At 45.7% G+C, this 27,387-nt stretch overlaps 1 long non-coding RNA gene across 36 annotated transcripts in view; it reads right to left on the reverse strand.

Annotated features, from left to right (window-relative positions):
* Nucleotides 11,712–27,387, reverse strand: part of LOC100514051 — a 145,952-nt gene continuing 130,276 nt past the window's right edge. For 33 of the 36 annotated variants that reach the window (XR_002344234.1, XR_002344242.1, XR_002344241.1 and 30 more), the window contains 3 exons: nucleotides 21,677–22,417; nucleotides 21,384–21,483; nucleotides 11,712–12,831 (listed from right to left, as the gene is read on the reverse strand). This is a non-coding gene — a long non-coding RNA (uncharacterized LOC100514051). Of the gene's footprint in view, nucleotides 12,832–19,193; nucleotides 19,481–21,383; nucleotides 21,484–21,676; nucleotides 22,418–27,387 lie in introns of those variants that run through there. The other 3 variants (XR_002344207.1, XR_002344209.1, XR_002344212.1) reach the window with 3 other exon arrangements.

Below are 27,387 nucleotides of genomic sequence, written 5' to 3' on the forward strand. Positions count from 1 at the left end.
GGAATTATGAGGGGAAATGATCTCTGGGCACTGGAGTAACTGAGCCGGTGGAAATTAGACCCAAAACTGCTGGAAGCCTTGGTGGAAATTAGACCTGAAGCTGCAGGAAGCCTTGGTGAAGCCTGTCCAAGCACGACCCTGATGGAGACAGTCAGAGACAGGAGACGGAGAAAGACAATTAAGTCCCTGGATCCTGCTGTAGCTCTAGACTAGTTAGTTCTAAAAGTCAACAAATTCTCCTTTGTATACTGGATTGTTTGAATTGGATTTCTAAAATCTTAATTGAAATAAACCTAATTTATACGTGGGTTTTGAGAATTAAGTTATAATGTGCACGAGTGCTTAGTATATACTATATACAGGGTATATAGTAAGAGTTTAATAAATAGTCATACATTGTTTGCATGCATGTGTGTGGTGTGTGTGGCATGCGCATGTTTCTCCTTCTGGCATGTGAAAGTTGCCCAAAGAGACAAAAGCAGAAGAACAGCCGAGGCTTTAAGTTCTACCCACAGCTGCAAAATCCCGTAATGCCAGGACACTTTTAATCTTGTATTTAGGCGACAGATCACTTTTTAAAATTCCTCACGTCCTTGTATGATATGGCCGCTGTGATCTGGAACATCAATATTTAAAAGGATCAGAAAAAAAAAGAAGGGAGGGAGAAAAGGGAGGGAGGGAGGAAGAGAGGAAAAGAGGAAGGGAGGAAAGGGCAGGATTGAGAATTTTAAAAGGAGACGTGGTGGCCTTGGGCTCCTGGTCTCGTGATTCTGTAATCCTTCCTTCCATAGTCCAGACTTGTCTTCCCCCCCCCCCCCCGATTCCATGGTTACTCTGTATCCATCCCATTCCGCCTGCCCACTCTCTCCTCTATCAAAGCCTGTATTCCGGGGAAAAAAAAAAAAAAGAAATCTGAAACCCATTTGGGAGCAAATAACTGAGCACAGCTGAAAGAGCTACACTGTTAATGGGAATCAAAACAAAAACAAAAGTAGCATCTTCAGGAGTCAAAGGGAAAGGAACGCTCAACTGTGACCACCTATTGTATGCCGAGCAATGGACAAAGCCTGTGCAATCTCCACAGCTGCCTTGTGAAGGAGGGGCTGTTATACCCATTTTACAGATGGGAAACACGCTCGGAGAAGTTTGCAAACTTGCTCAGAGCCACGGAACTCAGAGGGCACGGATCTAGAAATGAGCCCAGGTTTCACTGACGCCGTACCCGTGTTTTTATTAATATTCTTCCTGGTGACGGTCCCTAGCGGAGCGTCACAGTGACTGGCCACGGAGATGGGGAACACGGTTCAGAGACAACTGGCCCCACACTGGGATGACGTGGAGGCAGGACAGAGGGACAGAGGCAGCAGAGTGACAAAGAAGGTTTGAGCACAAGAGATGACTTTTTAAATCCAATTGCAGGAACCTCCACAGCACTTTTTTTTTTTTTTTTAAACTTCTGTTAAACTGATTTTCTAAACTGCATACCAGCACCTAATCAGTTTGGCCCCTTTCTTTCTCTTTCCCTTTAATTTTATTTTAGCCCCGTGTGGTTAGCTGGTGGCGGGGCAGGGGATGGGGAGAAGAATTCTCTGCACCCTAAGCTTTCCCTTCTGCCCTCTCTGCCTTTGCTCACGTTGTCGTCTTAATTTGATCAGCGGTTATGAGAAGGGAACATTGATCCCGGGGAAAAGGGCATGGTTCGTGGTCAGACAGTTCCCGCGTTGCTTCTAGAGTGTTCTGTGCTCGGCTGTGGGTTTGGCCCCTTGGGACGCTCCTTGATGTGCGAACAGAAAGAGGGACAAAGTTGCTAAAAATTGGACAGAGGACATCTGGAACTGGGGAGGCCTGTCAGAGATCTTAGCAAATTCTTTATCCCAGGAGATGCTTCCGTATGTGTGTGTGGTCACAGGGGCAGGAGGGGACGGATGAGAAGAGGAGGGGAAAGGAAGCCTGAGCCCCTCATCCATGGTGACAGGCTGGCTCTTCCGCCTGAGAGCGTAAGTCGGAGTGATTGATTATTTATATAGCGCTAACTCCATCCCAGGTACCTTTCCAAGTGCTTTATGTATCTTATTTTTATCCCCAGAGTAAACATAGGGGTAGGTTTAGTGTAACAGGTGAGGAGAATGAGGCTCAAGGCTTAAGCAACTAATACAGGACTTGGCATGCTCTTAGTCACCACGCTATACCGACTCCTGAGTGTCTATCATGTACCCGGCCCTGGGCCAGGCCTCAAGGATATAGGCAAGAATTAAAAAGGGTCACAGGGGAGTTCCCGTCGTGGCGCAGTGGTTAACAAATCCGACTAGGAACCATGAGGTTGCGGGTTCCATCCCTGGCCTTGCTCTGTGGGTGAAGGATCCGGTGTTGCCGTGAGCTGTGGTGTAGGTTGCAGATGTGGCTCGGATCCTGCATTGCTGTGGCTGTGGTGTAGGCTGGTGGCTACAGCTCTGATTCGACCCCAAGCCTGGGAACCTCCAATATGCCGCGGGAGTGGCCCAGAAAATGGCAAAAAGACAAAAAAAAAAAAAAAAAAAAAAAAGTCACAGGACTCTCACTCAGTCTAGTGGAAGAAACAGGTGAATGAACCACCTGGATAACTTCTGTACTTAGCACAGTGCCCAGTCCGTGAGAGACATGCAATAGCTATTTATCGAACGATGGCTGGCTGGCTGGCTGGGTTGACAGGTAGAGCGTAAGGCAGTATGGTAGCTGCATGCGCAGAGGGAATTACGGGGTGTCATAAGAGCACAGAGGAGAAGAAGCCAAACCCACGTAAGACAGTGGGTGCTTGAGCTGCGTTTTGAGGTGGGGTAGAAGTTCAGTAGACTGTGGTTCCCGTCATGTAAGACTGACACCGTATCGTGACCTCACCAACACCCTGTTTCAGCAAAGCAGCTCTGAGCTTTCTCCTACCATCCGAGAGCCAGAGACTGTGCAGCACAGACCACATCCTCACTAGGTCTCCACCCATGCTGCCTCCCAGGGCACTGCCAGGCCTTTCTCTGTCACTGCTTTTCTCCCTTCTCTCTGATACTGTTAGGCAGCTGCCAGGAGTGACCTGCCTTTGCCTTTGAACCAGGGATCTGCATTTCTTCGACTAAGGATCATTAACCGTTCAAAAACAGAATGTTAAGTTTCAGATCCTCACAAATAATCATTGTAAGGAATCACGGGAATAATGAACAAAGCAACAATGGTAACGTACATCACGCAGAAGGATATAAGGCGCCACGGTCTTTCAATGCACATTATCCAATGACAGGTCCTGAGAGCCCTGTGAGAAACAAGGCAAACAGTCCTTCCACCTTTTGACGGGGAGGAGATTCATGCTTAGAAGAGATGAGATAAAGCATCTATTGATCACCTCTGTGTGCTGCTTCAATACCGACAATTGAACGTCCTTATCTCGTTGAGACTCACGATAGGCTGGTACGTAGGTGTTTGTGTTCCCGTGTTTGCCATTATGTGAACGGAGGCTCAGGGAAGTTAAGCTACTTATCTGCGGGCACCCAGCTAGTACATGGGAAAGCTGGGACCGAAAGCCAATTTTTCTTGTTTACAGCGTCATGCTCTTTGCATTTCAATATCTTGCTTCCTCATTTCTCAAGCGATTCGGAGAAAGTGGACGAGTGATCAAGAATGCCAACTCCTTAGAGGGATTTCACATAGGCTGTTACAAATGTTCGGCATCTCTGCAACCCCTGATACACAGGCCACCTAAATCCAAACGACTCTGGCCTGGGTCCCGGTCAGCTCTTGACAAAACTAAATATTCAAAGTTTCCAAGTTGGTTTCTTAAACTCCCTTTCAAAAGCATTTGCTCCCAGCTTCTTTTTTTGACACTGCGTCACCCCATTTAATACTCTCTTGTTCTCTATTGCTGTCCGAGGTGTTCTAAATAATGTTTTGATTCTTAGGAATCAGATGTGTGTGTGTTGGGAAGAGGCTTATTTATGCTTCTAGAATCATACTACATGTGAAAGGAGCATCTGTTTACTCAATATTTGGTAATAACCTATGAGAGAAAAGAATATAGATACACACATATGCATAATGGAATCACTTTGCTGTATACCTGAAACTTACACAATTGTAAATCAACTATACCTCAAATTAAAAAAAAATAAATAGCCTCTCCTGCCACAGGCTGGGTGCATCATACAAACCATCCACAGCCCATCTGATTTCTTACCCTGAGAGCACAAGCACCACGGATGGTGAAGCTACCTACATGTATGAAGACAGCTGTTGGACTTTTTGGCAGCATCCACTGGGCAGAAATGCTGCTCCCCAAGAGGCAAGGCGAACGGAAGCAGAGCAGGAACTCTGGGCTCAGAGACGCCCTGAGGGACGGAATGCCTCCCTCATCTCTTGCAAAGAAAATCATGTCACCCACTCACAAAAGCAGGCGAAGCCAGGCGTCTGCCCATCTAGAGAAGGAAGATGAGGAGGGAGACCAAGGGAGCTGTAGGACGTTGGCAGACCTGGTCCGATAAGAAGCAGCTGGGCACAGGGAAGGCGCGGGAGGGCTGGAGCAGGCCAGCAGCACGGTCGCACCTGTGCTCCTGAAGGGTCTGTGGCTACAGCATGACCTTAGAGTGGAGAGGCCCCGGGGAGGGTGGAAGAGCTTGGAGCCACCCGATGAAAGATTTTAGGGGTTCCCATGAAAGATTTTAGGACTGGGAACCAACACAGCAGCAAGAGAGACTGAGAATAGGAGCCTGAGAGGTGGGAGGGAGAGGGCCCTTGGCCCTGATGCAGTCTTAGGGGCGAGACCGAGTGAGAGAACTCAGCCCATCTGTTGGGAAGACAGACCTCACAACACACTGGACCCACGGCCCCCGGTTGCCCAGTGTCTGCACACATGTCAGTGAATGACCTAGAGTCAAGGCGGGGGGCGGTCTCAGGCATTCAGACGAGGTGAACGCCTCCGCTCTCGGAGGACGACCGAGGCCACTTCCATTGCCAGGTCTGGTCAGAGCTTCTGATTGATGATCTGTCACGAAGACCTATTTTCCCGATGTTTCCACTGGTGATTCCTTCCCCTCGGGACCTGAGATTGCAGCCAGCTCCGCAGCCTCCTGAGGCAGGTCACCTAAGTGTCCCCTGGAAATCGCTCCCACAAATATTCTCAATCAAACCCCAATGAAGTGTCGGAGGGCTTGTACCACCCTGAAGGCTGAGTAGGGCACGCTAAAATCATATTCCAGAATGTTGAATGACAGGCCAATTCCAGGCCCACTCTAAGAATACAGATCTTTGGAATTACACCACGTGGGCCTGCCTTAAACCATGACAGACGTAGTCACGAATGAGCACGTTTACCTATCATCTTGAGATATTTAGACACTCCAGCCCATGTCAGATACACTAAAACTGCATTGAGAGCAAGGGGGTCATTAGCAGAAAATTGTCATTCAGACGATGTCTTTCTTTTCTGGGATTTTGAGAAAGGCCCCATGTTGTACTTTCTACAAGAGAACTTCATGAAAGCTGCTGTTTATAAAAGCCACCCCTCCAGAAGCAGTGATCTCTTTGTCTTTGCCAGAAAGTAACCTTCCAGTGGTGTATTAATTAGAGGAGAGTTTACACTGCTGTGTGAGATATCAAACAGTCACTCCAGCAAAAGGGAAAGCTTTCTTTCTCCCTTGGGGTATCCGTGGAAGCTAGTGGATGATCCGAGTATCATTTAGAGAAGGGATTTCTTCTGATCTGTTATCTTTCATTCCCTCGGATGCTGTTGACCAGCATGGCTGCGGCACAATTTTTGTGTTTCAACTCACGGGCAGGGAGAAAGAGGACGTGAAGGCAAGGAGATGTTTTACCCGAGGATGTTAAAACCAGAGGTTGGTCCCATCATTTCTAGTCACATTCCTATTGGCCAGAACTTAGATCTGTCGCCATAACTGGTTGCCAGAGCGCTGGGAAGGTGGTCGCTAACTGGGTAGTTACAGGCTCCCCTTAAAACTAAGTAAGGGTTATTGGGGAACCACTAGCAGTTTCCACCAAAGTGCTTTATCCCTTTTGGCCCCACCCATGACATGTAGAAGCTCCCAGGCCAGGAATGGAACCTTGGCAGTAACAATGCCAGATCCCTAACCTACTGAGCCACCAGGGAACTCCCAAAGGACCTCATTCCTAAACCTCATCTGGTGAGCCCTTCCCCTGGGCTCTGGCCATACTGAACTTTCTGAGATTCCAGACACCGCTGGGCTGTCTGATGCCCCCAAAACTCTCTTCCAGGAGTACATCTGCTTTCCCTCTGTTGGGGAGAGAAAATCCCCCCTCAACCTCCGTTGAGTTCTTGTGGCTGGACTAATACACACGACTCATGGACAGATAAGGAAACTACGATCCCAAAAGGTCTCACGGTGACTTTACAGCAGAGCCCGGCCTCTGGGCCCCTGGATGCCGTTTTCGTGGAATTCTACAGCCTGTGACAACTCGGTTTGATGCAACCACTCCCCGTTCTAAACAGAGGAGGTGCCCTCTTGCTTCTTTGCTCAAAGCAGGCCTGAGCTCTAGCTGCCAGAGCCCATGGACTCGAAATGGAAATGTTTACCATTCTCCGGGTTTGTGATGATTTCAGGACGGTTCTGCGTTGTTGGGAACCTGCTCGTTATATGTTTTACTACATAATGAAGACAAATGCCTACCGTTTAGCTACAGATTTGGTTAATGACAAGATGTATAATAATACAAGGTAATAGGGCCAGGCGGTTGCATTCTACTTAAATATTTTTGTCAGATTCTTTCCCTCATTAATCTTCTTTTATTCGCCACGCTGTGTGGCTATTTTGCCTCCCACTTTGAGGCTCCGTACACACGGAATTTTAAGAACAGAAACCGTCTCTAGGTTTTTGTGGGAGTCGGTCGGGCTTTCTCCTTTCTCTCTCTCTTGTTTACGTGCAGATGTGCTATTGAGTTTAGCAGGGGAGACATCACACTTGCGTCTCACCCAGACAAGGCCTCTAATTGGTATGCCAGCCCACGCAAAGCTATCTGATTGCATTCGGTAACTGGCAGGGACAGAAAGCATTTTCAAGGGAAATAATATCTCGCTGTGAACCTGGGAATAGCGAGGTAAGAGCTGCACAGGAACACCACCTTTAATTTTAATGCCTCACATTAGGCAAAATTTTCAAAAGGCGAGGTCTCTGATATTCCAGCCACCCCCCACCCACCCCTGCGGGGTAATGACGCTCTCACAAGGTGGCGGTGGGCATCAGTGTCAAATTTCCAAGTGTGTGTGGATGCCGTCAGCGTTTGAGGGCATCAGCGTTTCCAGATCATCATTCTCTCTCATAAGCAAAGGTATTTACCTATTAAGAACGCTCGAAGGCTGAGATTCCAGGGGCTCCCTGGCTGCCAGCAACAACCCCTTTTAGATCGGGCTTCCGATGGGGCAGTACTTAGGTTCTAATGGCCCTTAAAAGCTGCAAGGTGCGAATGTGAAGCGATGAAATCCAGGCCGTAATGGCCATTTGCGGAACCGTCTTCGCTGAGCTGCGAGAGACGTGGCAGCTGATGAGGCATCTCCATGAAAATGTGCTCCCAGAAACGCCTTCTCCGTGATACCTGTTTCACTTAATGGGGATCATGCTCGCCCTCCATCCCCCCTTCCCACGGCTAAAGACGATGACTCTGACAGCAAGCCGTGTCTCACCCATCATTTTCTGTCAATTTTCTTGCCTCCGGAAAGGATTCTGTTTGGGTTCTTAGATTAATTCTCTAGGCAAAACACTCGCCTCCTATTCTTGCTATTTCTGTTCAAATAGACATCCCGGGAGAGTTAATGGCAAACAAAACTTAAACTACCATTTAAACACGACACACCAATTACAAGTTTCGGGGTGTGTGGGGGGGGAGTAGAAAAAGATTCAAGGATAACTTTCCTATGGAAACCACACATGCTGCATGTGGAGCTTTGCCTGGGTTCTGCAATAATCAGCTGGTGGCCAAGAGGCATGAAGGCTGCTCGACCTCCCCTGCAATAATCTAGACTGATTTTCCATCAGCCCTGGATGCTCGTACCCGATGGACACTTAACCCAGGAGTCATAAGAAGATAATAACCACACGGCAGCTACACAACCATTAGCAAGTGGGTTTTACCAAGCAGTTAGTAGTCGCCCTTCTCTGATGCCACTGAAGGAGCCCCAGGATGGCATTCAACGTATTTCCTGGGACAAAATTCCCGGGATTAGGGGATGGCACAGACCCTTCTCTAAAGGCCTTGCTCTGTGGCTTTTCTTTCGAACACTGAGCACATTCAACATCCATAAAGATGACGAATCCTCAGTGCCCAAGACTCCATCTCTCCTCAGCCGAGCTGGAGAGGCATCTTGACCTATGCAAAAACATTCTGAATGATGCAGGCAGATGTGACATTTAAAGGGACGGCAGAGAGGGCCAAAGGCAACGGAGACGGAATTCAGCCTCATTTGAAAAAGGAAATCAGTTGCCACTGCAGAGCCTGCATCTCTTCGTCTGGGGCGCTCCTAGGAGAGGGCGCCTCCTCCGTTCCTCTCCCTCCTGCAGCCATCAATCCCGAGGCAAGAGCCCACTCTGAGAAACTGGACCAAAGACTTTGTCGCTGATGGTGTTAGGGCTTGAGGCCTGAATTTAGAGCCATTAGTTAACATTTATGAATACATTAAGTGTTTCCTTAATGGGATGCAGAAGAGGTGCAAACACCAATTAAAAAATGCATCAGGCAGCCCCGGTAGCCTAATGGATAAGGCATTGGCCTCCTAAAAAATGCATCAATGAGGAAAGAATTCACTGCGGTGGGTGGCTAGCAATGGGATCGCAGAACCAACCCTGAGCTGGCACCATCCTGTTTCTAACATGATACTGAGTTGGTTTTCGGAGACAACAGATTAAAGCCACAAATCATGCAGCCAAAGTATATGCAGCGGAGCAAATTTTGATCTCACATAACATCTGGAACCAGAGCTTCTCCTCCCCTTGAAACCAAGGGGCGGGACTGGACCGAAACCTGAAGGTGAGAACCCTTCCAGAGGCGAAGGGTCTCTTGTCCAGGAAGATGCGGTGAAGCCCCTGTCCCACGTTTTGCCATAAAAGGCCAAGTTCCCAAGCCCTCCCATCCAAACCTGCCCACCAGCGCTTTGGGGTACGCACCTCCTCCCCGACTCATAAACCAAACCCCAGATTGGGGAGACAGATTTGAGCCCAGCCTCCAGTCCCCTTGCTGGAATTAACTGGACCTCACACCAACACCTCTCTTCTCTCAAAAGCCGCTGTCCTCGTGTTGGCTTTTATGGGCCTCGCCAACTAGCCCTTCGCTTGGTAACATGGGGGCCCAGGGCAGGCCTTCCCCAAATACGCCCCAGTGCCATATGGATTATTTTGAAATAAAAATTGCTTAAGAAACAAGCAACACAAGAGCCACTCTGACCCTCCTCTGTCTCCCTGAAGGCAGGAAGCCAATCTCCCCTGTGAAAGGGGCCCTCCTGGGACCCGGAGGCAGAAAGACTAAATCCTTCGCACCAGAGAGAGAGAAATAACAGCGGAGGAGATGGTATAATAGCAACTTGTTATTCTTTGCTAATTTACTCCCCAGGCCCAAACTTTGCTTAAATTCCTTCCTAATTAAGCAGCCAAGCCTAAGTTCCTTTGTCCTGTCAATTCCTCTCACATGCATTGTTTCTTTGTCTAAAAAGTATAAAAAGCTGCCTGGCTTTGGCCACTTCTTAGATCCCATTTCTATGAGACCTCTGTGCACATGAATTAAATTTGTTTCTCCTTTCTCCGGTTAATCTGTCCTGTGTCAATTTTATTATGAGTTCGGCCACAAGAACCCGAGAGGGACAGAAAGGGAAGGTCCCCTCGCTGACATTACGTTTTACGGCCTCTGTCAACCACACTTTATTTTTTCTCTAAGGACCTTCGTATCTTTAGAACTATTGCTCTCCGTACATCTTTATATTTCCCTTAATATTTCTTTTCGACCGCAATTATTTTGCTTTTTCACTCCCTGCTTCATCTTTATTTTTTTTCACTCGAAAAAATTGCACAGCAACTATTTTTGTCTCCTTCTACGTTATATGCCTGCCTTTTAAAAAGTTCATAGTACAAGATCACATATGGGTAAATAATTGTAATAAAGCCCTCCACATATTTGTTTACTTGTGATGTTTGATTTAGCTGGATTCATATCAAGAAGTCCTACCCATATTTCCCTAATCCTTTTTAATGAAATCTAAAATGGCTTTCCACATTTTTTGTGTTCATGTAAATTATTGGGTGCCTTTTAAATCTTAACGTCTTTATTGTTCTTCCCAAGAGCTCTCGGTTTAAAAAACAACAACAACAAAAAACCCCCCAAAACCCTCAGGGGCTTTTGTTTTCCTTCCAAAGTCCGCCTTACACAACAATACACACCTGATCATTTCCTGTTTCTGAAGATTTTAATAATCACACAATCTGTTGTAATGGTCATTCTTACAGTTTTTTCTATCCAGGCACACGCATATCTGCTTTTCATACGACAGTCAGTATACAGATTTAAGGGAAACCAAGAGGATTTTTTTTTTTTGGTAGATTGCCTTAGGCTTATAAAAAAAATAATACAATAGATACCCTTTATGGAGCATTTACTATGTATTGCCAAGCTCTACGCGCTTCACATAACTTATCTAATTCCTTGCAGTGGAGTCATTCCAGCCCCCCTTTTTATAGTGAAGAGAGCTTAGTTTCAGAGCGATAAAGCAATTTTCTAAGGTTATACAGCTTCTGAATAGTCAAAGTGGAATTTGAACCCCATTTACCTGAGACCAAAGGCTCTTATCTATTAAGCCAGGCTACTGTATCTTTAACTGAAAACCACCAGTTTTCTCCACTGACATACGTCAAAACAGCAACTTCAGAATGCTCTTCCTGATGGAACAGACCCACACTGAAAGAACAAAGACTAGGAGTTCCCGTCGTGGCGCAGTGGTTAACGAATCCGACTAGGAACCATGAGGTTGCGGGTTCGGTCCCTGCCCTTGCTCAGTGGGTTACCGATCCGGCGTTGCCGTGAGCTGTGGTGTAGGTTGCAGATGCGGCTCGGATCCCGAGTTGCTGTGGCTCTGGCGTAGGCCGGTGGCTACAGCTCCGATTCAACCCCTAGCCTGGGAACCTCCATATGCCGCGGGAGCGGCCCAAGAAATAGCAACAACAACAAAAAAAAAAAAAAAAAAAAAAAAAAAAAAAAAAGAAAGAACAAAGACTTGGGAGTTCCTATTGTGGCTCGGCAGGTTAAGAATCCATCTAGTATCCAGAGGGACGCGGGTTCTGTTCCTGGCCTCGCTCGGTGGGTTAAGGATCCGGCGTTGCCTTGAGCTGTGGTGTAGGTTACAGATAGGGCTTGGATCCCACATTGCTGTGGCTGTGGTGTAGGCTGGCAGCTACAGCTCTGATTTGACTCCTAGCCTGGGAACGTCCAGGTGTGGCCCTCCTAAAAAGCAAAAAAAAAAAAAAAAAAGAACAAAGAACTAGAGACTACACATCACCACCAATATGGGGCAGACACTGGTCAGAGGGGTATAAACTGTACTAGGAACAAGTTAGGTTAGGGTTAGGTTAGGTCCTTAAAGCACAGGACTCAACAAACATGGCAGTGGATTGCATGGCAGTCTGAGCTGGTGGTCAGATCCCCCCCGCCCCCGCCACACACACACAAGGGGTGGCGGGCTGGGTTTACTGGATTATATAGGTGGAAGTCCAATAAGCAGACTGGGTTCCAAGCATGGATGAACTCTTAAATTACATGTACATCGTGCTGTCCAGAATACCTCTCTCTGCATCTCTTAAAACACCCCTTCCTAATGTGGCTTCATTCTCAGGCAGGTCATTCTCCTGCAGGAGCAAGATGACCACCAGCGGCTGGAGGCTCACACTGAACTAGCCTGGCATCCCCAGTGGGAAAGAGCTACTTTTCCCCTATTGGCTCAACGGAAGTCCTAAGAGTCACTGGAAGGTGTTCTGAGGAGTGATGTGTCTTTTCTGAATGAAGCAATCACTCTGGCCAGAGGACGGGGAACCCTGATTGTTCATACCTGGACCCTCGGTCCACTCCTAGGGCTGGAGGGAGGAAAGGAGTGTCACCCTCATCAGAATCACCCCGAACGAGAGGACGGAGCAGGTGTTTCTGAAAGAAGGTAAAATGGGATCTGGGTATTCATGAACAGTAAATGTCCCCTGTGCTTTCATGAGAAGTCAGACAGAGACCGACGACAGCCGAGAATCAGGAATGCCAAGGTGGACTCAATACCTGAGCCGCGGCACTAGATTTCTTAGGCTCCAGGTGACAGAGGACAAGACTCGTCATGGAGCTCTACCCGGGAGTCAATTAGCTCTGCTAGAAAAGAACAAAGCATCGCCAGGGCAAGGAGCCAGACATGCATTCATTCACACATCCATTCATCCCGCAAACACACGTCCATTCATCCTGCCACTGCACGCTGATCCACTGTGTGACCAGCCCTGTGATAGGTGCTGGGGGTGTAGATGAGTTCCAGCACTTTCCCTAAAAAGCTCACGGTCTAGAAGCAGCAAGAGAGCAGGCTCGATCGATAGTGGTAACACGAGGAGTGAAGTACAATATTCCATTTTCTCCCAAGGTAGCCTCTGCCGGGAGCAAGGCGCTCCGTCTGAGAAGCATTTTCCAAAGAGAGCGCAGGCGCAGCTCATGTATTAAGAAAACGTCATAATCAATCACGCGCCGGCTTCACGTATCAGGAGTCTGTTTGTTCTCTCTGGGATTCTAACATGATTCGTCCTCCTTCTTTAAGAATTCGAAATCCAGCCACAGCTCATTTTCCTACAAGTGAAATAGAAACAGGGCTCGCATAACCCCTTCCACTTGATTTTGCAACGAAGAGCAAAACAGAACGCGACTTGGATCCAACACAGGCTTCCTTCTGCGCTTGATAGGAAGCCAAAGTCGTTTCATCCCTCCCAGTCTCTGTTTAGGCACCTGTAAAATGGGCTGCTAACAGCACAGAGGACTGTTGGAGAGTGAAGCGAACTCTGGTATGCAGTGCCCTCAGACAAGGACGGGGCCTGGAGCGAGTAATAATACATCATTTTGTTTATATGTAGCTATGATTGCTATCGAATGCGTATTGCATTGAAGATCCGCTGAGGGCCACGGCTTCCCGAAGCTTCCCCAGCCTGTCGATGGCAGGGTGAGGGCTCAGACCCAGGCTTCCTGCCTGTCGTTGAGGGCTCTTATTCTGACATCACCGGGCCTCCCCTTCACACGTGCTATATTCCCAGCTGTGCCTGCGTGGACCAGTCCTGAAGTCATTTATATACTCTTAGTACTTTGTACCTGAGAGGCCAAAATGGCCTTGGCAAGAATAATCGTACTTGGCATTTGCAGAATATTTTATACTGTTCGAAGCCCTTTTGCATATGTTACCTCACGGGGGACTAAACACTTGCCATAGATACTCTACTCACGGCGATAGAAGTTGGAGTTTTATGCCAGTTATTAGATTTGACTTCAGCTGGCTTTCTGGGGGACCCACAAATCCATTTATTTTGTGTAAGACACATTCATTGCTACCAGTTTTCAGTGAACTTAGGTCAGCCAAAATTGGGAATTTGGTTTGCATGTCTTAGGGATTAGCTCTGTGGGGCGGCGGGGGGGAGGGGGGGCACAGAGGTTAGGGATGGGGTGTAGAATTTAAGCTGCTGCCAGTGTCCTGACAGGTACTGCCAGGAGCCAGGAGTGCCTGCCCAGAACCTGAGGGCTCAGATGGAGCTAGCTGGATACCTGGGCCATCTCAGAAGGAGGGGTGGTTGGCGCAGCACTAACTGCCCACGCTTTCTTTATGTGAGGCAGCGTGTACGAGGCTCCCAGAACAGCACCCATCACTTGACAAATGGAAGTTTGGCGATAAAAGCAAGGGCTCTTCTTTTTTTTTTTTTTTTTAAGGGCCACACCCACGGCATATGGAAGTTCCCAGCCTAGGGGTCCAAATGGAGCTACAGATGCCAGCCTATACCACAGCCGCAGCAACACCAGATCTGAGCCGCATCTGCAACCTACACCACAGCTCACAGAAATGCCGGATCCTTAACTCACTGATCAAGGCCAGGGATCGAACCCGCAACCTCATGGTTCCTAGTCAGATTCCTTTCTGTTGCGCCACGACAGGAACTCCTGCAAGAACTCTCAAGTCAGATAAATTTGAATTCAAATGCTAACTCTGCCACCTACCAACCAGTGGCTTTGAATTTAGCTTCTCTGGGCCTCCATTTCTTCACATCTTAAATGGGTATTGGGGGTTTACTTCATAAAATTGTGATGAAGATAAAATATATGAATATAGTGCCTGCATGCAGGAAGTGTGTAAAAATGGCAACTATTGTTAATTTTATTATCGTTAGTAGCAGCGATGGCTATGACATGAGCAGTCCTGAAGGCTGCAGTGGTTCTTTAAGAGCCTGTTTCTCACTGCTGCCAGCAGAGGGCTCTGTAGAGGCCCAGCTGGAAGCAGCCATCTGGGATGATGCTCAGGATGGGCTCTTAAGACCCCAGAGAACCTGAGAGGTACAGAGGTTGGTGCCGTTGCCAGGAGGAAGGTCCACGGCCACCAGTACAGGATGTCGGCAGCTGCCATCACTGAGAGATGCTGTTGCCAGGAGCCCCACACTCAAAGGGGGGTTCCTAAGGCAGACAGGCTGTCTTGTGCACTAGGTCCATGAAGACCTTGCTGTTGGAGCTGCCGCCATCATCACCGGGAGAGCCACTGGAGCTTGGCCCTTTAGGAATCTGCAGTTGCAGAAAAGCCTGAGGTCATAGGGACCAGGAGTGACCCAATTCCGGATTTAAAAAGAAAAAAAAAAAACTTTGATATGTTTATGATTTACTTATTTATTTATGCCTTTTTAGGGCTGTACCCACGGCATATGGAGGTTCCCAGGCTAGGGTAGAGTCGGAGTTGCAGGTTCTGGCCTACGCCACAGCCACAGCAATGCCAGATCATTAACCCAGTGAGCAAGGCCAGAGATCGAACCTGTGTCCTCATGGATGCTAGTCAGATTTGTTTCCACTCAGCCACGACAGGAACCCCCAGTTCCAGATTTGAGTGCTGTAGAAATATTATTGGGCTTTTGTTTTGTTTGTTTGTTTTTGTCTTTTTAGGGCTGCACCTGTGGCATATGGAAGTTCCCAGGCTAGGGGTCAAAGTGGAGCAGCGGCGGCTGGCCTACACCACAGCCACAGCAACGCTAGATTTTCAACCCACTGAGAGAGGCCAGGGATCGAATCCTTATGCTCATGGATACTAGTCGGGTTCTTAACCTGTTGAACCACAAGGGGGACTCCCCAAATATTATTGCTCAGGAACTCCAGCCTCTCCACCTGCCCAAGACATCCTTGGCCCCTCGAGGCACGGTGCGTGTGTGCGTCCTTGTTTCTGTCTGGGTGTGACCTGGAGGGAGCTGATCAGACAGAGAGAATTGTTTAGTCTTCTTTCGTGAAGACCCAAACTTGGATGGGACTGAAGACTGCTGAAGGGATCCTCATTTATAACCTAATTTGTAACTCCTTCTTGGGATAACGAGTGGCCTGAGAAAGGGAAGGTTCCAGTAACAAAGGAAAAGAGAGCCACTGTCTTCTATTTGATGGGAAATAACATGAGCATTCGGCAAGGAGATTTCAGAGACTCTTAGCTCTGAACTGAATTATCCCACTTCAAGGACACAGCCAGACTTATTGACCAACTGAGTCGCGTAGAATAACCTTTGCCAGTTCTGGAATAATGAGCCTTCCACTAATTGTACAGAGTGTTAAAAAAAATTTTTTTTTAAGTTCATAAAGAGCCTTTCTTTTCTCGCACCTTCACTTGCTGTAGCTGCTGGGGGTTGAGAGACTAGATCTCAGAGTCAGTTGCTTCTATGGCCTTGCAGAAGTTCATTATCTGAGTCTTGATTTTCATTTTCCACTGGGAAATGTATATAATTAACATATATGTTAATACCTGTTTCAAAGCGTACACATGAACATTCAGTGACAAAGACAAAGCCCTTTGTAGATGCTTGGCAAAGAGAACAATCATAATGGGAATAATAATAATAATATTTATTAAGTGTTTAATACGTCCTACCTACTGAGCTTACTGCTTAAACCGCATAACAACTTATAATTTAGGTATTATTATTATTATTATCTTAACTGACAAAGACACGGAGAGACTTCGAGAGGTAAAGACATTTGCCCCATGGTGTCACTGCAAGTAAGTGGCAGGACCACGTCGCACACTCAGGCTTCCTGATATTAAAGAACCCTTGGCTACCCTTCCTTGATAATACTGAATAATTCTTCCCCGACGTAAGCCTTTTCCGTACCTATTCTGTGCAAGGCACTGCCGGAGTCCAACCATGAGCCTCCGGTAACAGCTCTTCTCAAATGGCAGGTTATTAGTTTGGAGTGAAGCACAATAATTGGCAAGAAGATGCTAAAGAAACATGGCTTAGCTGCTGTCGCTGCTGTTTTTAGAAATGAAAATAGGCAAGTGACTTCATGAAAGGGGAAGCAAATAAGACCCCATGGAGGAAACGCAGGGAAAACATAAGAAGCAGCATTGTGAACTACCAGATCTGTTGTGTTTTTTTGATTTTCTTCTCTAATCCATGTATTTGTATCACAGCCTCGAAGAGATTTTGGAGAGTAGAAACCAAGTCTAATTCCCCTCTGGGCCTCGCGTGGTTGCCAGGCCTTCCTAGTGTCTACAGATAGTTGCTGCATCAGATTGAGCTGGGAACCTGTCTGGCACTGGCCTGCTGCAACGCCTCTGCGGCTGAGACGTTCAAGAAGCCAAGGAGGGAACTTGGCATGGCTCACCCTCTCCCAAATTAGGTACTGCCCGGGTGGTAGCAAGATCCGCACACAGCCAGAGCCTTCTGCAGTGGCAGCTATTTCCTCAGGTAAAGTGGAGTCCTGCTGTGGTCTTCCAGGCATGTGTGCTGTCTTCTGAGCTCCTAGCCGGGGGAGGACCCTTTGCAAATGAGCCCCAGGAATCTCCTTGATGAGAACACAGGGTTAGTTGGGAAGCCTACATCCTATAGAAGGCAGGTTCAAGGACAAACCTCTCCTAGTGTGAGGCCCCAGTTGTGAGCGCCTTCTGTCAAGCAAACACCAACTCCCGACCCAATGGAAGGTTGCCAGCAGGATCGCTGTGCTGAAGCCTGTGGCCAGGCAGGCCCAGGGACACCAAGTCCAACTCATCATTCCCGCCCTTCAAAGCAAAGACCCCAATGCTTCCGTCTACGCGAACACCTTTCCAAAACCAAACATGCTGCCTTTTGATTGCCTTTCTCTTCCACTATTGTAAGAAGAAATCACTCGGAGTTCCTGCCGTGGTGCAGCGGAAATGAATCCAACTAGGAACCATGAGGTTGTGGGTTCGATCCCTGGCCTCGCTCAGTGGGTTAAGGATCTGGCATTGCTGTGAGCTGTGGTGTGGGTCGCAGACGTGGCTTGGATCTGGTGTTGCTGTGGCTGTGGTGTAGGCTGGCAGCTGTAGCTCCAATTGGACCCCTAGCCTGGGAACCTCCATATGCCATGGGTATGGCCCTAAAAAGACAAAAAAAAAAAAAAAAAAAAAAAAAAAGGACAAAAAAAAAAAAAAAAGACAAAATCACTCACATGTATAGGGAAATTGTTCCACTTCCCTCATGAGTATGAGAGAATGAACGGTGCCTTTCCAAACAAACTAAGCAATAAAATAAGCCCTGGTCAAACTAAGCATAAAATAAGCCCGTAAAAGGAGAGGGGCCTCGTCTGCGTTTCCCGAGTGGCCAAGCCAAACTTTCTGCCTCTCACCTTTGGGTCTCCATTGCCAACGATGTGCTCCCAGTACCTGGGCCAAAAGGCAGCTGCCACAATGAAATCCGGTCCATTGGGGTCAACCTTTTGTGTGTCACATAGCCAACCTCACAGACAAGCTAGACTACACAAACAGAAATTCATTACAACTAAGAGTGGCCGCGGGGGGCGGGGGGTGGTGGTATTAGTTCCCAATTATCAGTAAACTGCAGGAAGCTTAACAACGGTCCCTAACGGTGAACCACTTTCTGGCAATAGCAACTCATAAAATATTTCAGAACTTTCCAGGTTAGGCAAAGGAAGTTGAAGAAACACATCTTGTTAGAGCTCAGTATTACCGACCAGCTACCCCCACTGACTCTTCTCAGCAATGTCTTCTCTTTGTTTGATTCCTGAACTCATTACAGAGGTTCCTTTGGTCTAAAATGTGTGATCTAAGCTCTGACCGTGCCCTCTCCAAGACCTGGACTTAGCAATGGCTGTGTGTCCCTGAACAAGAGGCTGTGAGGGCAACCTAAGAGACACCATAAAAGCTCAGCTTTACTGCTACACCTGCCACTCAAGAGTGGTGGTACCTTGGACCAATTACTTAGGTTTTCGAGCCTCACTTTTATCACATAGGAGCTGAGAGCAATAGCGCTTCCTCGACAGGATAATTAAGAGGATTAAATGAGCTAGTAACAGGAGGGTCTAGCACGACACGTGTTCAGTGGTTCAGTGACGATGATGGCAGAGCTGATCCCAGACAGCGCGGTCAAAGCAGCGAGAACCCCAGACCCCTGGGGGCCTCCTGAAGGCTGGAAGGCAAGCTCTTCCAGCCTTTCAAGGGGAGGAAGAAATCATCCCTTCGGATGAGGATGTTTTAGAAAAGTATCATTAGAGAGTTCGTGTTTGAAATGAACCTTGGCTGTTACGCAGGATTTGACCTTGCAGAGATGAGGGGAAAGGCATTCCAGGTAGTGGAAACAGTGTGAAGAATGGCAGGAGGTGGGGCAGCACAGAAAACTGGGAAAACAGAGTAATCCAGATAGCCCAGGACAAAAAAGAAAAATATTTTGAATGAAATTAGATACGAGGCTGAAAGGGTGGGCTAAAACCAAATTGTGGCGGGTCTTAAATGTTGGATTAATAAGCTTGAGAATTATTCAGAAGGCAGTAACCAGCTGTTCAATCTTTTAACAGAGGGCTGATACCATCACAGATATAAATGTTACAGCGATAGAGCCTCATCTTCATTAATTTTCCAACTAGGCGTACAGCAAGGATTTCTTAGTTTAGGGTAAATGTTAGAAGGTGATATTTACAAGGTAAGAATGGCAAGGACCACCAGACTCAGTAAAGTAAGGATTCCATCAATTAACTTTTATAGCATAATAAACTACAAATTCAATGGCTTAAAAATCATCACCATTATTTTGGCTCTGTGGTCAGTAATTTGGGCCATGTCTGGAATCACCCGGGGTCTGGTTTATTGTCGGTCAGGACACTGTGGCTTTCTTCCAAGTGGCTTCTCGTTTCCCAGCAGGCTGGTCTGGGTCTGGTCACCTGGGGGAGGCAGGCTTCCAGAAGAGCAAGCAATAGCGGGCACAGCCTCCTGAAGCCCAGGCTTCATCATGACTCCCGCCACATGCTGTTGATCACAGGACGAACTCACATTTAAGAGGTGGGGACAGGGACCCACTTACTGGCTAAAGGTGCTGCGAAGTCATATTGCCGAGTGGCCGGTAAAAAGGGAGAGGACTAATCTGTGGCCATTTTTGCCATCTACAGCAAGACTACTGGGATTTAGACAATAACCACATCCAGTATACTCACACCCCTTCCTGATTACATATCCAAGCAAATAACATTGCCTCCCAACAGACCTTTCCGTAATAGCAAGGTATGGTGCTGAATATGGAAAAGCCCCATAAATATGGGGCATTCAGAAATTCTAATGGGAGTCTATTGCAGTAAGTTCTAAAGAAGAGTTAAGGGCTTATGGCCCGCTGACCAAATGTAGCCAAATGTGTTTGTGACTTCTTGCTCAGGTCGAAAAAGCAAAATTTAATGGGCTATGAGGGAAGAATTGATCCATGAAGCAATTTGATAGCAATTGCCAACAGCTTACTGAGAATTAAAGTAATAACAGAAAACTGTCTGAAACGGTTCAAGAGAATAACCTCCAACACTGAAAGTGAGATCATTTAGCAAGGAATAAAGAGAAAGAGCCAGCACCGTAAGTACTGAGACTGAAAGTTTAAAAGGAAATTTCAGGGACTCTTGATTCCCATATTTTTTCTTTCTTTCTACTCTTTTCTTTTTATAACGCATGAGGAAACGCAGACACGTCATCTCCAAATTCAGCATGTAATTAAAAGGCCCCTCAGGACCAGCCATCATTTCGCTAGATCAATTTTTCTCAATGATATGTGCCACCCCTTGGAGGTTTGGAAGTGCAGGCTGCTGTTAGCACCCCCATTTCCTTTTGCTCACGAGCATGTGCACATCAAGAATGGTGGTGTCAGATGGCTCATGAATGCTAAGTGCCCACCACTGATTTCCGTCTGGGGAAGGGAGCCGGAGACGGCATTCAGTCAATGACCTGGTGGTCTCCATTCAGTTCCTAGTGTACTGGTACTGCCGCCCCACGGTGCCCTGACAATGGGGCCCTTTGTGGACAGTCTTGGCATGAGCGCTAAGGATTAACTGGGCACTGTGCCTGCCTCAACCACTCTCAGCTGTGGCTCTGCTCAATTCAAAACACAACTAAGGTTCAGGGCACAGCCCGAGAAGGCTTCATTTGTCACTGCCCAGGGCTCACTACTGCTGGGGACAATCCGTTGTTTGAAAGTGGTACACTGGGTTTTTTATTCCAGGCATAAGCTACACATGGCTCTTCTCCCTTGTGGTGAAGGCAGCTAGTTCCATTATTTTCTTGCCAAGAGGTATTTCCAGTCCAGAGCATATACGGGAACACCGCTTATTGGGTGATCCAGAGCCAAGGAGTTCGCTTCGTGATGCCTTGGCTTTCGTTGCAAAGTGTGCAGGGTGGAAACAAAACACATTTGTAGAAGATGACGGCACATGTACAAATGATCGCAGCGTAAAATTTAGTAAATCTAGGAATGCTCTTGGCTGGATTCATAATCTGAAGATATGAAACTCGGTAAACATAGACTTTACAGAGGCCGTAAAGGGTAGAGTGGACATATGCGGGTGTGGCAGGGACATGAGTTTTGTTTTGTTGTTGTCTGTTTTGCCTGTCTGGCATATTTTTCTTCATCCTTATTAAATCACGCTAATATAATTTTGGGCATCACCCACCACCAGCTCTTTATCATATTGAGGCCCTTAGGTGAGGCTGGTCCCATTCACCCAGCTCCGAGGTTGAGCATGGCTCCCACTGACCTCAACGTGAAGTCCTACTTTCTCTCTGGGGGATACACAGCACCTCACATCCTAGCATCTAAATTACTCTCCCTGGTTCCAGTGTGCTCTCCTGCATCTGGCCTCTGAATGTTCTGATAACGAACAGAAAGTGTGTTTCTTACCCCAGCTTCACCTTGAAGGTAGGCAGCGCCCCAGGCAATTCCCAGTGATTTCTGCTGATATAAACAATGAGTCAGAACCATTCTGGAAGCTCAAGAGATCCTGGAAAGAAATATCATACTGGTCAGCAGAAGGGATTTGCTTGCCAGGCTTCCCCCCCTGCCACCCCGGAAGTGGGTGCCAGGTCTGAGGCCCAGGATGTCTGCAAAGGCCCAAGTTCCAGAACTCCTTGGGGTACCTGAGCCTCCCCACCTGCTGGTTTGGACGGCATCTCCTGAGACAGAGGAATGGGTACCTGGGAAATTCTGAGGAAGGTGTTTGTGAGCACTGGGTCCGTACAGTAATGGAGAGGAAGTTGGCACTTCAAAGCAGGGGCAAGAGGGGATAAAACTTTCCCCCATTATGTCATCGATGCCCAGCACAGAGCCTGGGATAGATAGAAGATGCATAATAAATATTCATGAGCAAAACTAGATAGTTTTTCAAAGTAAAAGTCTGACAAAGATTGCTGGAAGTATCAATTCTGATTTCTTTTGCCTCATACTTAGTTAACACCACTCAGAATAGCGGTAGCTTTACCACCATAGCGCAGCAATGCTGATTCGTATCAAGTTTATAACCAATGGCAATCTTTGCTAAACTTATGACTAACCAAGCAGTTCAAGTATTTCTCTTGAAATTTGGTCTTCAGAGCAAAATAAACAAACAAAAATAAATAAAAAATAAGCACATTTCAAAAATACTGGGATGTTAATTGCTTTTTTTTCTTTCATTTTCAATTACATGTGAAAAGAATACAGATTTTCTTAGCTGCTCTGCTGTATTCTAGCAACACTGTTGGACAGATCTAGGTTTTTTTTTTTTTTTTTTTTTAGGCATAATTCTCACCTGGGGTCCAGTATGAATCCAATAATTTCTCAATGCATGCATATGTCTTACAAATATTCCTTCCGGAAAAAACGTTTCAAGATGGTGGGTGTATGGTGGTGTATGATCATTTAAGCATACTTTCTCTCTTGAACATATTAAACTCAAACTAGAACAGCACAAAATAAGTGGAAAAAGTCATATTCAAAATAGATAAGAAAATAACATGATCACAAGGGGAAAAAATAAACATTGTGAAATTATATATATGTGTGTGTGTGTGTGTGTGTGTGTGTGTGTGAAAAGAAGGTAGGAGCTAGAATATATACCCTCAAACCTCTGGTGGCAGAAAGATTCCCTAACAGCAATCATTCTCTACAGATCTACTGAATGATTAAACAGAAGAAAAAGTATGTCAAAATCCTGAAGGAAAGAGAGTAAGGTTTTTTTTTTTTTTAACTCCTATATAAATTTAATGTTTTAACATGTTCATGTGCCCACAGTGACTGATGGAGGGGACCTGGATTTCTGAAAGTCTTCAGGTGACACAGCTATCCCATCCATTTCATATCAGTTGCATGAGCACAAAAAAAATTCTGTATTATTTGTCACCATATTTGGAGGCCTATGGTGACACCAACCAATGTAGGCTATTTATATCAATACCCTACATTATACAGAAAAGTAACAGAGAAAAAAATAAAATGTCCCCAAAGTAAAATACTGGAAGGTAAGAATTTGTTCTACTAGTAAGAGCAAAACAAACAAACAAACAAACAAAAAAAAAGCAGAAGAAGGAATATACAAGTGAACTGATAATAGAGAGAAAGCATCAATCCAGAAGGTCTAAAATCTGACTACTACGAGTTTTATCCAGAGAAAGGGTGAAAAATTTGCGTAGACAGAAGTTAAAACCAAATAATTTATTGAGTCCATTTAGATAAGAAAACAAAACAAGCAGGACGAATCTTCCGATTAGACATCAGGATAGTGGTTCCATTGGCAGAATAATGTGAAGAGATCACGAGGCAGGCTTCTGGGGTGCACTTGTTCTCAGTGCAGTTACAAGGATATTTTCAGCTCATGAAAAATAATTAAATGTACTCCTATGACTTGTGCATTTCTAAGTAGATTATCCATAAATAAAAAATTTTTAATAAAACAAAAGAAAAAATTTGCAGCATGAAAAAAGATGAAGTTTTACTTTAAAAGAGTTTTTTAAGCGCCAACAAAGAGCCACAATAAGAAACCCTGTATAATTTCTAAAGAGAATTAGAGGCAGATCCTCATTGAACATATCACCATCAGTAATAAATGCTAGAAAATGGTAAATTAGAGCCTTCAAAATTCATAGACTATTCTATTGATTCAAGAATCCTGTAACTACAGAATCTAATAATCAAATATGAGGAAATTCTAGTCATTTTCAGAATTATGAGGACTCTGCAGGTTTATCACCCTATTTCAAAGTACTTAAGGATATACTCGGGCAAAATAGAAGCCAAGAACAAAAAAATGCAGATGTAGGGGGAAAGAAACAGGAACTAAAACAAGAGTCCAGTGAGAAGAACGATCAGCATGACAGCTGTACAACAGGCCAAAAAAACCTGGCAAACCACAGCACAAAAAGTTACTGCCATCCAGCAAGCACGGCTTCAGGAGGAAGGGAATTGGTTTCGAAGAGCAGTTGCAATGAACAAGAGCTGAACTGTATCACTGCCATTTTTTTCTCAGGACAAGAGACAATCAAAAACTCAGAAAAGAATATTGTGTCACCAAAATAAAACAAATTAGAATTTAACGAAGCGTAAGAGTAAAGAATCTTTTGACCTTGGTTCTGAAAACATTATATTTTTGAGTAGCCAAGAGAAACATAAAGAGATGGAATATGAGCACACACTGGCTCTGCAGCAAAATATATTTACACAGTCATCATAATGCGAGTGCTTTTCAATGCTTTCCATATTTAGGAAAAGCAGCAAAGATTCCACTATAAATAGAGAACAAAATGTAAATGCTATGACCCTGGATCACATAAAAGTAAAAATAAAAGTACTTTTATATCCTACATCTGAAAACATTGGGAAAGGGAAGAGGGAAGGGAAGAGAGATGATAAAGAGATAATATTGGTATTACCTTCATTTAAAATTTCACAACGAGAGATTTTTAAAACTGTGCTGAGAAATACGTACATTTAAAAGACAATCAGAAATTAAAACTGAGAGTGAAAGTGTATCACTTTTCTTCCTATTTTTCAAATATATGACTTCCAATAAGTGATGCATGAAAGCGTTTGTTAGGTAGTGGTCATCTGACACAATATTCAAAGGAAATTTCTGAAAACTCAAACAGAGGTCTATATATGAACATATATACAGTGCCTGGCACATAGAAGCCCTACTATGTTTTTGTATGGAGAATTAATAAACTTGCTCTCATTTCCCATCTAGGGTTGCTTTTTTTTGTTTTGTTTTGGCTTTTTAGGTCCACAACCTGGAAGTTCCTAGGCTATGGGTCGAATCAGAGCTGCAGCTGCCGGCCCACACCATGGCCACAGCAACTTGGGGTCCAAGCAGCATCTGTGACCTACACCACAGCTCATGGCAACACCGGATCCCCAACCCACCGAGTGAGGCCAGGGATCGAACCTGCATCCTCCTGGGTAACAGTCAGATTTGTTTCTGCTGTGCCATAATGGGAACTCCCTTTCTTTTTCTTCTTCTTCTTTTTTTTTCCCCCACAGTTGTTGCCCATGCTGTTAACATTTAGTTGGATTTTTAGACTCAGCTGAATGTCACTGCCTAGCACCCAAGACAAATCTCTTACCAGGAAATCAAACAGAAGTCTTTTTAGTTAAGGTAAATAGATATCTCTAATATAAATATAAATACCTCTAAATAGTTACCAAAAAATAAAAGCCCCAGTTACGCAATGGTCAATTCTCTGATTTGACTTAATTCCTCTTAAAAAAAATTCAGTGAAGAACTAGATGGCGCCCCCTAATCCCAGGTCTTTCTTCAGTCTGATCAGAGAGTTAGATTCACACACTATTGCACTTTTGAGTGGACATGAACCCTCAATGCTGACCCATTTCTTCCTTCCAGACAAATCTGTTCCCCCTGACATCATTTTTGCTCCTCCTACTGGTTGTGGGTCTAAAGTTTGATTACCCAGTAATAAATTCTAGTTTAGTTTCCCCATGCTTATCATATATCCCTAAGCTGTTTGTTAATTTAGTCAGAAAAGTAACTTAATTTTCTCAAACCTCAGAGAATGCTTTATGAACAACCCATGCAACATTTATGAAAATACTAGAACAATATTCTCTCCATAACATTTTTCTCTTTCAGAAGACTTGTCTATCTTCATATATGACAAGGGCGTACTATTTTTTCAGAACTCTCATTACTGACCTCTTTCTCCATATAATGGGCTATTATCCACCTGATTCTAAAGGGTAAATTCTGCCAAGAGACAGCCTTTCCTTTGAAATGACAACTTTTAAAATGTAAAAGAGGAGAGTAACTGGTTTGAAACAATTGAGGAGTTGAGTTTTCTTCACGATGACATGTTACCAGCACCAAAATTAGCTGACTTATTTCTTTGCCTTCAATTAGATACTGAACCACATCAGCTGAACCCCTGGGATTCTATTCCTATTAGCTGGTTGGGGTTGGGGACACTGGCGTAGAGTCTCTGGCTGTGTAAATTCCTTGTATTTTATGACTATTACCTTGGGTAATATTCATTAATCAAAGGGAGTAGCGTTAAACAGGTATTTGTGTGCGCCTGTTTCTCTCCCCATTTGACTGGCACGGCCCAGCCTCTGGCAAGCTGCTGGAGTTGCCGTTTCTCAGGGATTTGTTTGTGGAGTGGCCAGTTTACCTCAGGGCCTGTGTGGCCAACGTAGAGGGAAATAAATGACAGGCATGGCATAGCCTGCCGGCTGCTGCAATTAAGTAACATTAACTGCCACGACTGCAGAAGGGGGTGGCTCAGAATCGTGAAACGTTACAGGTGCATGGGACCAGCCAATGCTGTTATTTTATCCGTGATCAAATTGAGTTCAGGGATTAACAGGGTTTGTTCAAGGTCACACAGGTACTTTATCAGAGCTTAGGGTGTTGTGGTTTCTCTATCCCCCACCTGCTTACCACACTTTGCTGTTAGAAAGATCCTCTGGCAGCCCCGTTTTGGTACATCCCTCCCCTGCTTGGAAACGTTTTGAGGTCCCCTATTGTTTCTAGGGTCCAAACTGTGGGGGGCACGCAGCAGACAGGAGCCCAGCACTCCATCAAGGGCCAGGCACCGACAATGAGAAATAAATGGTCCACTCCAGCAGCAGCTCTAGAAGTCACATGACAGGGAGGCAGCCAATCGGGGTCCAGTTCCCAGCTGCATCCTTCGTACGAATATCGCAATAGGGATAAGCCCTCGCAATAATCTCGACCCTGATTTTCTCATCAGTAAAATGGGCCAATTAGATTAGATAGAGGTCAACAGTCCTCTCAACTTGAAGATTCTATGACCATGTAGTTTTCTTCAAAGCTTCAACGTGGAGCGTGGACATTTGCACGTCTTTCCCTCTGAGCCCATTTTGGGTTCCCCTTCCTTTTTATACAGAATGAAGAGGTGGCATTTCTCCCATCAGAACTCTGTAATTGTCACTTGGGACGGAGAGAAGACCTGGGGGGACAATTAAAATCTAATATGGGCCTCTTCGGAATGAATGTATTTCCCACGACCTTTGTCCACTTTAGCTTATGCTGACTTGACCGCCCAGTTTGGTTTCTCTCCGTTTCTTCCTCTTTTTTCCTACAATTTCCCCTCTTTTCCTAGCCTGGGCCTTCACCCTTCTCACCTTTCCACTGCTCTTTCCAGGTTTTCCCTCTTCCCCTTCCATCGTCTCACTTTCTTTCTCTCATGCGCCTTCCAGTTTTCCTATTCTGGGGCAGACATCACCTACCTCCCCATCCAGGACAGGGGTTATTTCATCTTCAGCAAAAGCAGTCAACCAGAAGAATCTTCTTCCAATTTTAACCCAATTTAGATTGTTCTGGAGCAAAACAGGGATTCCTAAAGGGCTGAAAAAAGCAGTTTTCCCCAGGGCAGAGAAATAAGCTCGCTGGCAGGAAATG

This window comes from Sus scrofa, chromosome 5, assembly GCF_000003025.6.
Source record: "Sus scrofa isolate TJ Tabasco breed Duroc chromosome 5, Sscrofa11.1, whole genome shotgun sequence".
NCBI classification, from domain to species: Eukaryota; Metazoa; Chordata; class Mammalia; order Artiodactyla; family Suidae; genus Sus; species Sus scrofa.